The following is a 10,926-nucleotide window of genomic DNA, read 5'->3' as shown; positions in this document are numbered from 1 at the left end:
CTGCCATACCAGTCTAATCTCCCCATCCATACCTCTCCTGCCATACCAGTCTAATCTCCCCACCCATACCTCTCCTACTATACCAGTCTAATCTCCCCACCCATACCTCTCCTGCCATACCAGTCTAATCTCCCCACCCATACCTCTCCTGCCATACCAGTCTAATCTTCACACCCATACCTCTCCTACCATACCAGTCTAATCTCCCCACCCATACCTCTCCTACCATACCAGTCTAATCTCCCCACCCATACCTCTCCTACTATATCAGTCTAATCTCCCCACCCATACCAGTCTAATCTCCCCAACCATACCTCTCCTACCATACCAGTCTAATCTCCCCACCCATACCTCTCCTACTATACCAGTCTAATCTCCCCACCCATACCTCTCCTACCATACCAGTCTAATCTCCCCACCCATACATCTCCCCACCCATACCTCTCCTACTATACCAGTCTAATCTCCCCACCCATACCTCTCCTACCATACCAGTCTAATCTCCCTACCCATACCTCACCTACTATACCATTCTGAACAAACACACACCCCTACCTGTCTCTCTCTGATATTCCCTCCATCAGCATACCAGTGAACCTCACCTGTCAATCTGTCTAATGGATGTGCTGCTTTGCATCTAAATGCAAAATGTCTTTCAGTTAGGGGATCTGAAATGGCCATTCATAATGAAAGCTCTGTGGACAATCTCAGAGACATGGAAGAGTGGTGTTCCTTTCACACAGAGGGCACCGCCAGCTAAACAACAGCGGGAGAAGAAATGTCATCTAATTTTGAGGAAAAGGCACAATTTCCTTATTGACTTGTGCAAATGTGGATTAGCCGCGTTTTGACCGCACCTTTTATTCAGAACATATCTCATTGTTTAAACATGGGCTAGGGAGGGAGTGAGCATCCTATTGGTCAGAATGTATGACCTGTGACCTCGGTAACAGAAAGAGACAGTGGAGTAGTCTGTCGTTCCTGGCTGCAAATTCCCTATGTACTGCACCACTGCTGTCCTGAGCCTGGGGCTAAGCAGTACACTGTGTGTATGGAACTGAAAGTGATGTGAGATTCACCTACAGAGACACTGGAAAGTGTGTGTCCGTGCTGGTTTGTCTCTCTGTTTTTGTGCGTGTGTGTATTTGTGTCTTCTAGGTCATGATTACCTGTATGAGAGATTATCCCAGGAAGTGAAAGGCCAGGGCAGGACGGGGCTACAGCCCAGAGGGTGCGCCCAAATGGTACTATATTCCCTACTTAATGCACTACTTCAGACCAGAGCACGTAGTGCACTATAAAGGAATAGGGCGCCATCTGGGACGCAGGTGGTAAGGCGGACCACCAATTATCCCAATACTTCTACTCTACTGTCAGCGACTGAGGCTGGGCTGATAACTACATAGAGAGAGACAGGAGGTAGAGAGGAGGTGAGGGGAAGGGAGAGAAAGAGAGCAGGAGAGAGGGGAGAGAGAGAGGAGGTGAGGGGAAGGGAGAGAAAGAGAGCAGGAGAGAGGGGAGAGAGAGAGGAGGTGAGTGGAAGGGAGAGAAAGAGAGCAGGAGAGAGGGGAGAGAGAGAGGAGGTGAGGGGAAGGGAGAGAAAGAGAGCAGGAGAGAGAGAGAGAGGTGGTGAGGGGAAGGGAGAGAAAGAGAGCAGGAGAGAGGGGAGAGAGAGAGAGGTGAGGGGAAGGGAGAGAAAGAGAGCAGGAGAGAGGGGAGAGAGAGAGAGAGAGGTGAGGGGAAGGGAGAGAAAGAGAGCAGGAGAGAGGGAGAGATAGAGGAGGTGAGGGGAAGGGAGAGAAAGAGAGCAGGAGAGAGGGGAGAGAGAGAGGTGAGGGGAAGGGAGAGAAAGAGAGCAGGAGAGAGGGGAGAGAGAGAGAGGAGGTGAGGGGAAGGGAGAGAAAGAGAGCAGGAGAGAGAGGTGGTGAGGGGAAGGGAGAGAAAGAGAGCAGGAGAGGGGAGAGAGAGAGGAGGTGAGGGGAAGGGAGAGAAAGAGAGCAAGAGAGAGGGGAGAGAGAGAGGAGGTGAGGGGAAGGGAGAGAAAGAGAGCAGGAGAGAGGGGAGAGAGAGAGGAGGTGAGGGGAAGGGAGAGAAAGAGAGCAGGAGAGAGGGGAGAGAGAGAAGAGGTGAGGGGAAGGGAGAGAAAGAGAGCAGGAGAGAGAGAGGAGGTGAGGGGAAGGGAGAGAAAGAGAGCAGGAGAGAGGGGAGAGAGAGAGAGAGGAGGTGAGGGGAAGGGAGAGAAAGAGAGCAGGGAGAGGGGAGAGAGAGAGAGAGGAGGTGAGGGGAAGGGAGAGAAAGAGAGCAGGAGAGGGGAGAGAGAGCGCGAGAGAGAGAGAGAGAGAGAGAGAGAGGAGGTGAGGGGAAGGGAGAGAAAGAGTGCAGGAGAGAGGGGAGAGAGAGAGAGAGGAGGTGAGGGGAAGGGAGAGAAAGAAAGCAAGAGAGAGGGGAGAGAGAGAGGAGGTGAGGGGAAGGGAGAGAAAGAGAGCAGGAGAGGGGGAGAGAGAGAGGAGGTGAGGGGAATGGAGAGAAAGAGAGCAGGAGAGAGAGAGGGAGGTGAGGGGAAGGGAGAGAAAGAGAGCAGGAGAGAGGGGAGACAGAGAGCGAGGAGGTGAGGGGAAGGGAGAGAAAGAGAGCAGGAGAGAGGGAGAGGTGAGGGGAAGGGAGCGAAAGAGCAGGAGAGAGGGGAGAGAGAGAGGAGGTGAGGGGAAGGGAGAGAAAGAGAGCAGGAGAGAGAGGGGTGAGGGGAAGGGAGAGAAAGAGTGCAGGAGAGAGGGAGAGGAGAGAGAGAGAGGTGAGGGAAGGGAGAGAAAGAGAGCAGGAGAGAGGGGAGAGAGAGAGGAGGTGAGGGGAAGGGAGAGAAAGAGAGCAGGAGAGAGGGAGAGAGGAGGAGGTGAGGGGAAGGGAGAGAAAGAGAGCAGGAGGAGAGAGGAGGTGAGGGAAGGGAGAGAAAGAGAGCAGGAGAGAGGGGAGAGAGAGAGGAGGTGAGGGGAAGGGAGAGAAAGAGAGCAGGAGAGAGTGGAGAGAGAGAGGAGGTGAGGGGAAGGGAGAGAAAGAGAGCAGGAGAGAGGGGAGAGAGAGAGGTGAGGGGAAGGGAGAGAAAGAGAGCAGGAGAGAGGAGAGAGAGAGAGGAGGTGAGGGAAGGGAGAGAAAGAGTGCAAGAGAGAGGGAGAGAGAGAGGAGGTGAGGGGAAGGGAGAGAAAGAGAGCAGGAGAGAGAGAGAGGTGAGGGGAAGGGAGAGAAAGAGAGCAGGAGAGAGGGGAGAGAGAGAGGAGGTGAGGGGAAGGGAGAGAAAGAGAGCAGGAGAGAGAGAGAGAGAGAGAGGTGAGGGGAAGGGAGAGAAAGAGAGCAAGAGAGAGGGGAGAGAGAGAGGAGGTGAGGGGAAGGGAGAGAAAGAGAGCAGGAGAGAGTGGAGAGAGAGAGAGGGAAGGGAGAGAAAGAGGCAAGAGAGAGGGAGAGAGAGAGGAGGTGAGGGGAAGGGAGAGAAAGAGAGCAGGAGAGAGTGGAGAGAGAGAGGAGGTGAGGGGAAGGGAGAGAAAGAGTGCAAGAGAGAGGGGAGAGAGAGAGGAGGTGAGGGGAAGGGAGAGAAAGAGAGCAGGAGAGAGAGAGAGAGAGAGAGAGAGAGGAGGTGAGGGGAAGGGAGAGAAAGAGAGCAGGAGAGAGTGGAGAGAGAGAGGAGGTGAGGGGAAGGGAGAGAAAGAGTGCAGGGAAGGGAGAGAAAGAGAGGGGAAGGGAGAGAGAGAGCAGAGAGAGAGAGAGAGAGAGGAGGTGAGGGGAAGGGAGAGAAAGAGTGCAAGAGAGAGGGGAGAGAGAGAGGAGGTGAGGGGGGAAGGGAGAGAAAGAGAGCAGGAGAGAGAGAGGAGGTGAGGGGAAGGGAGAGAAAGAGAGCAGGAGAGAGGGGAGAGAGAGAGAGGAGGTGAGGGGAAGGGAGAGAAAGAGAGCAGGAGAGAGTGGAGAGAGAGAGGAGGTGAGGGGAAGGGAGAGAAAGAGAGCAAGAGAGAGGGGAGAGAGAGAGGAGGTGAGGGGAAGGGAGAGAAAGAGAGCAGGAGAGAGAGAGAGAGGTGGTGAGGGGAAGGGAGAGAAAGAGAGCAAGAGAGAGGGAGAGAGAGAGGAGGTGAGGGGAAGGGAGAGAAAGAGAGCAAGAGAGAGGGGAGAGAGAGAGGAGGTGAGGGGAAGGGAGAGAAAGAGAGCAGGAGAGAGTGGAGAGAGAGGAGGTGAGGGGAAGGGAGAGAAAGAGTGCAAGAGAGAGGGAGAGAGAGAGGAGGTGAGGGAAGGGAGAGAAAGAGAGCAGGAGAGAGTGGAGAGAGAGAGGGGGAAGGGAGAGAAAGGAGCAGGAGAGAGTGGAGAGAGAGTGAGGGGAAGGGAGAGAAAGAGTGCAAGAGAGAGGGGAGAGAGAGAGGAGGTGAGGGGAAGGGAGAGAGAGAAAGAGAGCAGGAGAGAGGGGAGAGAGAGAGGAGGTGAGGGGAAGGGAGAGAGAGAAAGAGAGCAGGAGAGAGGGGAGAGAGGAGGTGAGGGGAAGGGAGAGAAAGAGAGCAGGAGAGAGTGGAGAGAGAGAGGAGGTGAGGGGAAGGGAGAGAAAGAGAGCAGGAGAGAGAGAGAGAGGTGGTGAGGGGAAGGGAGAGAAAGAGAGCAAGAGAGAGGGGAGAGAGAGAGGAGGTGAGGGGAAGGGAGAGAGAGAAAGAGAGCAGGAGAGAGAGAGGAGGTGAGGGGAAGGGAGAGAAAGAGAGCAGGAGAGAGGGGAGAGAGAGAGGAGGTGAGGGGAAGGGAGAGAAAGAGAGCAAGAGAGAGGGAGAGAGAGAGGAGGTGAGGGAAGGGAGAGAAAGAGAGCAAGAGAGAGGGGAGAGAGAGAGGGAGGTGAGGGGAAGGGAGAGAAAGAGAGCAGGAGAGAGTGGAGAGAGAGAGGAGGTGAGGGGAAGGGAGAGAAAGAGTGCAAGAGAGAGGGAGAGAGAGAGGAGGTGAGGGGAAGGGAGAGAAAGAGAGCAGGAGAGGGGGAGAGAGGAGGTGAGGGGAAGGGAGAGAAAGAGAGCAGGAGAGAGGGAGAGAGAGAGTGAGGGGAAGGGAGAGAAAGAGAGCAGGAGAGAGGGAGAGAGAGAGGAGGTGAGGGGAAGGGAGAGAAAGAGAGCAGGAGAGAGTGGAGAGAGAGAGGAGGTGAGGGAAGGGAGAGAAAGAGTGCAAGAGAGAGGGAGAGAGAGAGGAGGTGAGGGAAGGGAGAGAAAGAGAGCAGGAGAGGGGGAGAGAGAGAGGAGGTGAGGGAAGGGAAAGAAAGAGAGCAGGAGAGAGGGGAGAGAGAGAGGAGGTGAGGGAAGGGAAAGAAAGAGAGCAGGAGAGAGGGGAGAGAGAGAGGAGGTGAGGGGAAGGGAGAGAAAGAGAGCAGGAGAGGGGAGAGAGAGAGAGAGGTGAGGGAAGGGAGAGAAAGAGAGCAGGAGAGAGAGAGGAGGTGAGGGGAAGGGAGAGAAAGAGAGCAGGAGAGAGAGGAGGTGAGGGGAAGGGAGAGAAAGAGAGCAGGAGGGGAGAGAGAGAGGGAGCAAGGTAGAGATGGTGTGCAAGAGAACAAAGTGCATTTGAGTGAAAAATACTTACAACCCTTATCTCTATCTCTCAATCTTTCATTACCTGAGCTGGAGTGGTTCCTACACGCTACGTGTGTGTGTGTGTATGTCATTACCTGCCTCTGAGGATTTTAAATGAATTAACAGTCAGTAGGCTGGGAAAACAAAAATGGTTTTCTGCCAAGAAAAACTGTGTTGCACAAAAGTCAATCGCATACAAACCAATCAAAGCTGACACGCCAAAGCTATTGGACTGTCAATACCTGAACACAAAGGTACCAGCGTCTCTCTCTACCTGTCCCTTTACCTGTCCATCTCTCTCTCCCTCTCTCTACCTGTCCCTTTACCTGGCCGTCTGTCTCTCTACCTGTCCGTCTCGCCCCCTCTACCTGTCCCTTTTACCTGTCCATCTCTCCCTCTCCTTACCTGTCCCTTTACCTGTCCCTCTGTCTCTCTATCTGTCCGTCTGTCTCTCTGCCTGTCCGTCTCGCTCTCTCTACCTGTCCCTTGACTTTTCCGTCTCTCTCTACCTGTCCCTTTACCTGTCCGCCTGTCTCTCTACCTGTCCAACTGTCTCTTTACCTGTCTGTCTCGCTCTCTCTACCTGTTCCTTTACTTGTCCGTCTGTCTCTCTACCTGTCCGTCTCGCTCGCTCGCTCTACCTGTCCCTTTACCTGTCCGTCTCGCTCTCCCTACCTGTCCCTTTACCTGTCCGTCTCGCTCTCCCTACCTGTCCCTTTACCCGTCCGTCTCGCTCTCCCTACCTGTCCCTTTACCCGTCCGTCTCGCTCTCCCTACCTGTCCCTTTACCCGTCCGTCTCGCTCTCCCTACCTGTCCCTTTACCTGTCCGTCTCGCTCTCCCTACCTGTCCCTTTACCTGTCCGTCTCGCTCGCTCTACCTGTCTCTCTACCTGTCCGTCTCGCTCGCTCGCTCTACCTGTCCCTTTACCTGTCCGTCTCGCTCTCCCTACCTGTCCCTTTACCTGTCCGTCTCGCTCTCCCTACCTGTCCCTTTACCCGTCCGTCTCGCTCTCCCTACCTGTCCCTTTACCCGTCCGTCTCGCTCTCCCTACCTGTCCCTTTACCCGTCCGTCTCGCTCTCCCTACCTGTCCCTTTACCTGTCCGTCTCGCTCTCCCTACCTGTCCCTTTACCCGTCCGTCTCGCTCTCCCTACCTGTCCCTTTACCTGTCCGTCTCGCTCTCCCTACCTGTCCCTTTACCTGTCCGTCTCGCTCTCCCTACCTGTCCCTTTACCCGTCCGTCTCGCTCTCCCTACCTGTCCCTTTACCCGTCCGTCTCGCTCTCCCTACCTGTCCCTTTACCCGTCCGTCTGTCTCGCTACCTGCATCTCTCTCGCGCTACCTGTGTCTGTCTGGCGCTACCTGTGTGCCTGTCTGTCTGGCGCTACCTGTCTGGCACTACCTGTGTCTGCCTGTCTGTCTGTCTGGCACCACCTGTCTGTCTGTCTGTCGCTATCCGTCTGTCTCTGTCTGTCTGGCGCTACCTGTCTGGCACTACATGTGTTTGTCTGTCTGGCACTACCTATCTGTCTGTCTGTCGCTACATGTCTGTCTGTATGTCTGTCTGACACTACCTGTGTCTGTCCGTCTGGCGCTACCTATCTGTCTGTCTGTCGCTACATGTCTGTCTGTATGTCTGTCTGACACTACCTGTGTCTGTCCGTCTGGCGCTACCTATCTGTCTGCCTGTCGCTACCTGTCTGTCTCTCTGTATATGTGTGTGTGTGTGTGTGTGTGTGTGTGTGTGTGTGTGTGTGTGTGTGTGTGTGTGTGTGTGTGTGTGTGTGTGTGTGTGTGTGTGTGTGTGTGTGTGTGTGTGTGTGTGTGTGTGTGTGTGTGTGTGGGTAAGGTAAGTGTGTGTGGGGTTTCTGTTCCCTGGAAGGAATGTAAAATAATATTGCCCTAACAAAACATTCCTCAAGGATAGTCTCTCTCACACACATACACGTTGATATTTCAACTTTCACCTCATTGCTGGTGTTCAGTACACGGCACTCCCCTGGCAGACACGCTGAACCGCAACGCAGAGGACACACACCTGGGTGCTCAGATAGAAATATATCATGTAGAACAGATCCGTCAGTCCAGTTTATTAGGATTAGGCAATAGGGTTCGCTCTACTCCTTACATTTCTATCCACGACGTTGTGAACGTTTCATCCTTCTGAACAGAACCCTGCAGTGTGGTCCTGTCAGCTGCTGACAGAGCACATCTTAAACCATTACAGATTGGCCAATAGTATTGGCCTGTCTGCCAGTCCTTGGCATGGCTCCAGGCTTTAGACTAGGCAGACGAAGGCACTGGATTTATGACCATTAATTCCCCAGGTGGGTTATTGAGTGTCTTTTAGAATCTTATTAAGTCCGTCGGTAGGTAATGGATGAACAATGTTCTCAATGCTAACTATGATCTTGATGGTTTGGTGGAAACTCGCCCCTGAGAAAGAGCATGTTTTTGATAGCTTCATTTACAGGTTAGTCTAGGGTTGGAAAATTCCAGTAACTTTCCCCAATTTCCCAGGTTCTCCCCATGGGCCCGGGTCAGAAGTAGTGGACATCGACCTTAGTCAGGAGTAGTGGACATGGGCCCTGGTCAGGAGTAGCGAACATGGGCCCTGGTCAGGAGTAGCGAACATGGGCCCTGGTCAGAAGTAGCGAACATGGGCCCTGGTCAGGAGTAGTGAACTTGGGCCCTGGTCAGGAGTAGTGAACATGGGCCCTGGTCAGGAGTAGTGAACATGGGCCCTGGTCAGGAGTAGTGAACATGGGCCCTGGTCAGGAGTAGTGAACATGGGCCCTGGTCAGGAGTAGTGAACATGGGCCCTGGTCAGGAGTAGTGAACATGGGCCCTGGTCAGGAGTAGTGAACATGGGCCCTGGTCAGGAGTAGTGAACATGGGCCCTGGTCAGGAGTAGTGAACATTTGTCATTTCTGCTCGGCATTTCTGCTCAGCTGTACTTCTCCACTGGGATGAGAATTCACCAACAGGCATTCTATCAGCAGACAGCACTCTGACTGATGTGTAGCTACTGTTCTCCATCATTCTATCAGCAGACAGCACTCTGACTGATGTAGAGCTACTGTTCTCCATCATTCTATCAGCAGACAGCACTCTGATGTGGAGCTATTGTTCTCCATCATTCTATCAGCAGACAGCACTCTGATGTGGAGAGCTACTGTTCTCCATCATTCTATCAGCAGACAGCACTCTGACTGATGGAGAGCTACTGTTCTCCATCATTCTATCAGCAGACAGCACTCTGATGTGGAGCTACTGTTCTCCATCATTCTATCAGCAGACAGCACTCTGATGTGGAGCTACTGTTCTCCATCATTCTATCAGCAGACAGCACTCTGATGTGGAGCTACTGTTCTCCATCATTCTATCAGCAGACAGCACTCTGATGTGGAGCTATTGTTCTCCATCATTCTATCAGCAGACAGCACTCTGACTGATGGAGAGCTACTGTTCTCCATCATTCTATCAGCAGACAGCACTCTGACTGATGTGGAGCTACTGTTCTCCATCATTCAATCAGCAGACAGCACTCTGATGTGGAGCTACTGTTCTCCATCATTCTATCAGCAGACAGCACTCTGACTGATGTGGAGCTACTGTTCTCCATCATTCTATCAGCAGACAGCACTCTGACTGATGTGGAGCTACTGTTCTCCATCATTCTATCAGCAGACAGCACTCTGACTGATGTGGAGCTACTGTTCTCCATCATTCTATCAGCAGACAGCACTCTGATGTGGAGCTACTGTTCTCCATCATTCTATCAGCAGACAGCACTCTGACTGATGTGGAGCTACTGTTCTCCATCATTCTATCAGCAGACAGCACTGACTGATGTGGAGCTACTGTTCTCCATCATTCTATCAGCAGACAGCACTCTGACTGATGCGGAGCTACTTTTCTTTTCTCCGGTAAAATGCACGATTAGGAAATGTAGCCTGCTACATTCTTTCTATAATAAACATTAGAAATTTTGATGGCCATGCATAGTTTTAGCTGTTTCATTTTAAGCTCATTTACTTGTGTGGCTGCCAGCCAAATAGTGTTGCACTTCTGTTGTCAACTGATGAAAATGAAGCTATTTTCTGCCAAAACTATAGTTGCAAGTCCCTGATGTAATGATATTTTCAGAAAATACACAAACGCAGAGGACTAAAAGTCAATAGGGAATTAACGATCATGGTAATAGTTGTTTTTCATTTCAACATCTGTTCAGAATCTTTGTAGGGGTTTCAGTCCTGGACTTATAGCTGTAGCAAGTTCTCATTGGTCCAAATGGACTATTCATTGAGCCGGAAGCAGGATACTTGTTATTTGACCATTGGCCCAATTTTACTGCTATGAATTCTAATTGGTCAACCACAGGCTACGGGTTGGGTTATAAATGACATCCTGTCTCTTTGCTCTGTGGAGAAACAGGGAAGAATGAACATCTACCATTTACTTCCTAGCATAACAACTTTATTTGTTCTCTTTGAATAAACCTGTTTCTCCCCTTGATTTGCTTTGGGGTTGAAGAGTAACATCAACTGCTAACACTGATCACTTTTTTATTGAAAGACAACGCAACCCCAGTCAATACACAGCTGGAATCACTTGCTCCTGCTTTCTCCGGTTGTGCTATTTACAAACATGTGACTGGCTCAACTGTTCTGGGAAACTACGGTCAGCTTCATGATGTGAAATAATGTGACTGGCTCAACTGTTCTGGGAAACTACGGTCAGCTTCATGATGTGAAATAATGTGACTGGCTCAACTGTTCTGGGGAACTACGGTCTGCTTCATTATGTAAAATAATGTGACTGGCTCAACTGTTCTGGGGAACTACGGTCTGCTTCATTATGTAAAATAATGTGACTGGCTCAACTGTTCTGGGGAACTACGGTCTGCTTCATTATGTAAAATAATGTGACTGGCTCAACTGTTCTGGGGAACTACGGTCTGCTTCATTATGTAAAATAATGTGACTGGCTCAACTGTTCTGGGGAACTACGGTCAGCTTCATTATGTAAAATAATGTGACTGGCTCAACTGTTCTGGGGAACTACGGTCTGGGGAACTACGGTCTGCTTCATTATGTAAAATAATGTGACTTCTGGGGATGATGTAAAATAATGTGACTGGCTCAACTGTTCTGGGGAACTACGGTCTGCTTCATTATGTAAAATAATGTGACTGGCTCAACTGTTCTGGGGAACTACGGTCTGCTTCATTATGTAAAATAATGTGACTGGCTCAACTGTTCTGGGGAACTACGGTCAGCTTCATTATGTAAAATAATGTGACTGGCTCAACTGTTCTGGGGAACTACGGTCTGCTTCATGATGTAAAATAATGTG

At 51.6% G+C, this 10,926-nt stretch overlaps 1 protein-coding gene across 1 annotated transcript in view; it reads right to left on the bottom strand.

The window, feature by feature from the left end:
• LOC124024617 (aryl hydrocarbon receptor nuclear translocator 2) overlaps window positions 1-10,926 on the bottom strand; it is a 70,750-nt gene that overhangs the window by 36,879 nt on the left and 22,945 nt on the right. The gene's annotated exons all lie outside the window — the stretch shown is intronic.

Source organism: Oncorhynchus gorbuscha, unplaced genomic scaffold, assembly GCF_021184085.1.
Source record: "Oncorhynchus gorbuscha isolate QuinsamMale2020 ecotype Even-year unplaced genomic scaffold, OgorEven_v1.0 Un_scaffold_1957, whole genome shotgun sequence".
Lineage (NCBI taxonomy): Eukaryota > Metazoa > Chordata > Actinopteri > Salmoniformes > Salmonidae > Oncorhynchus > Oncorhynchus gorbuscha.
Note: the sequence above shows the minus strand (reverse complement) of the source record. Positions and strands in the feature narration are given on the sequence as shown.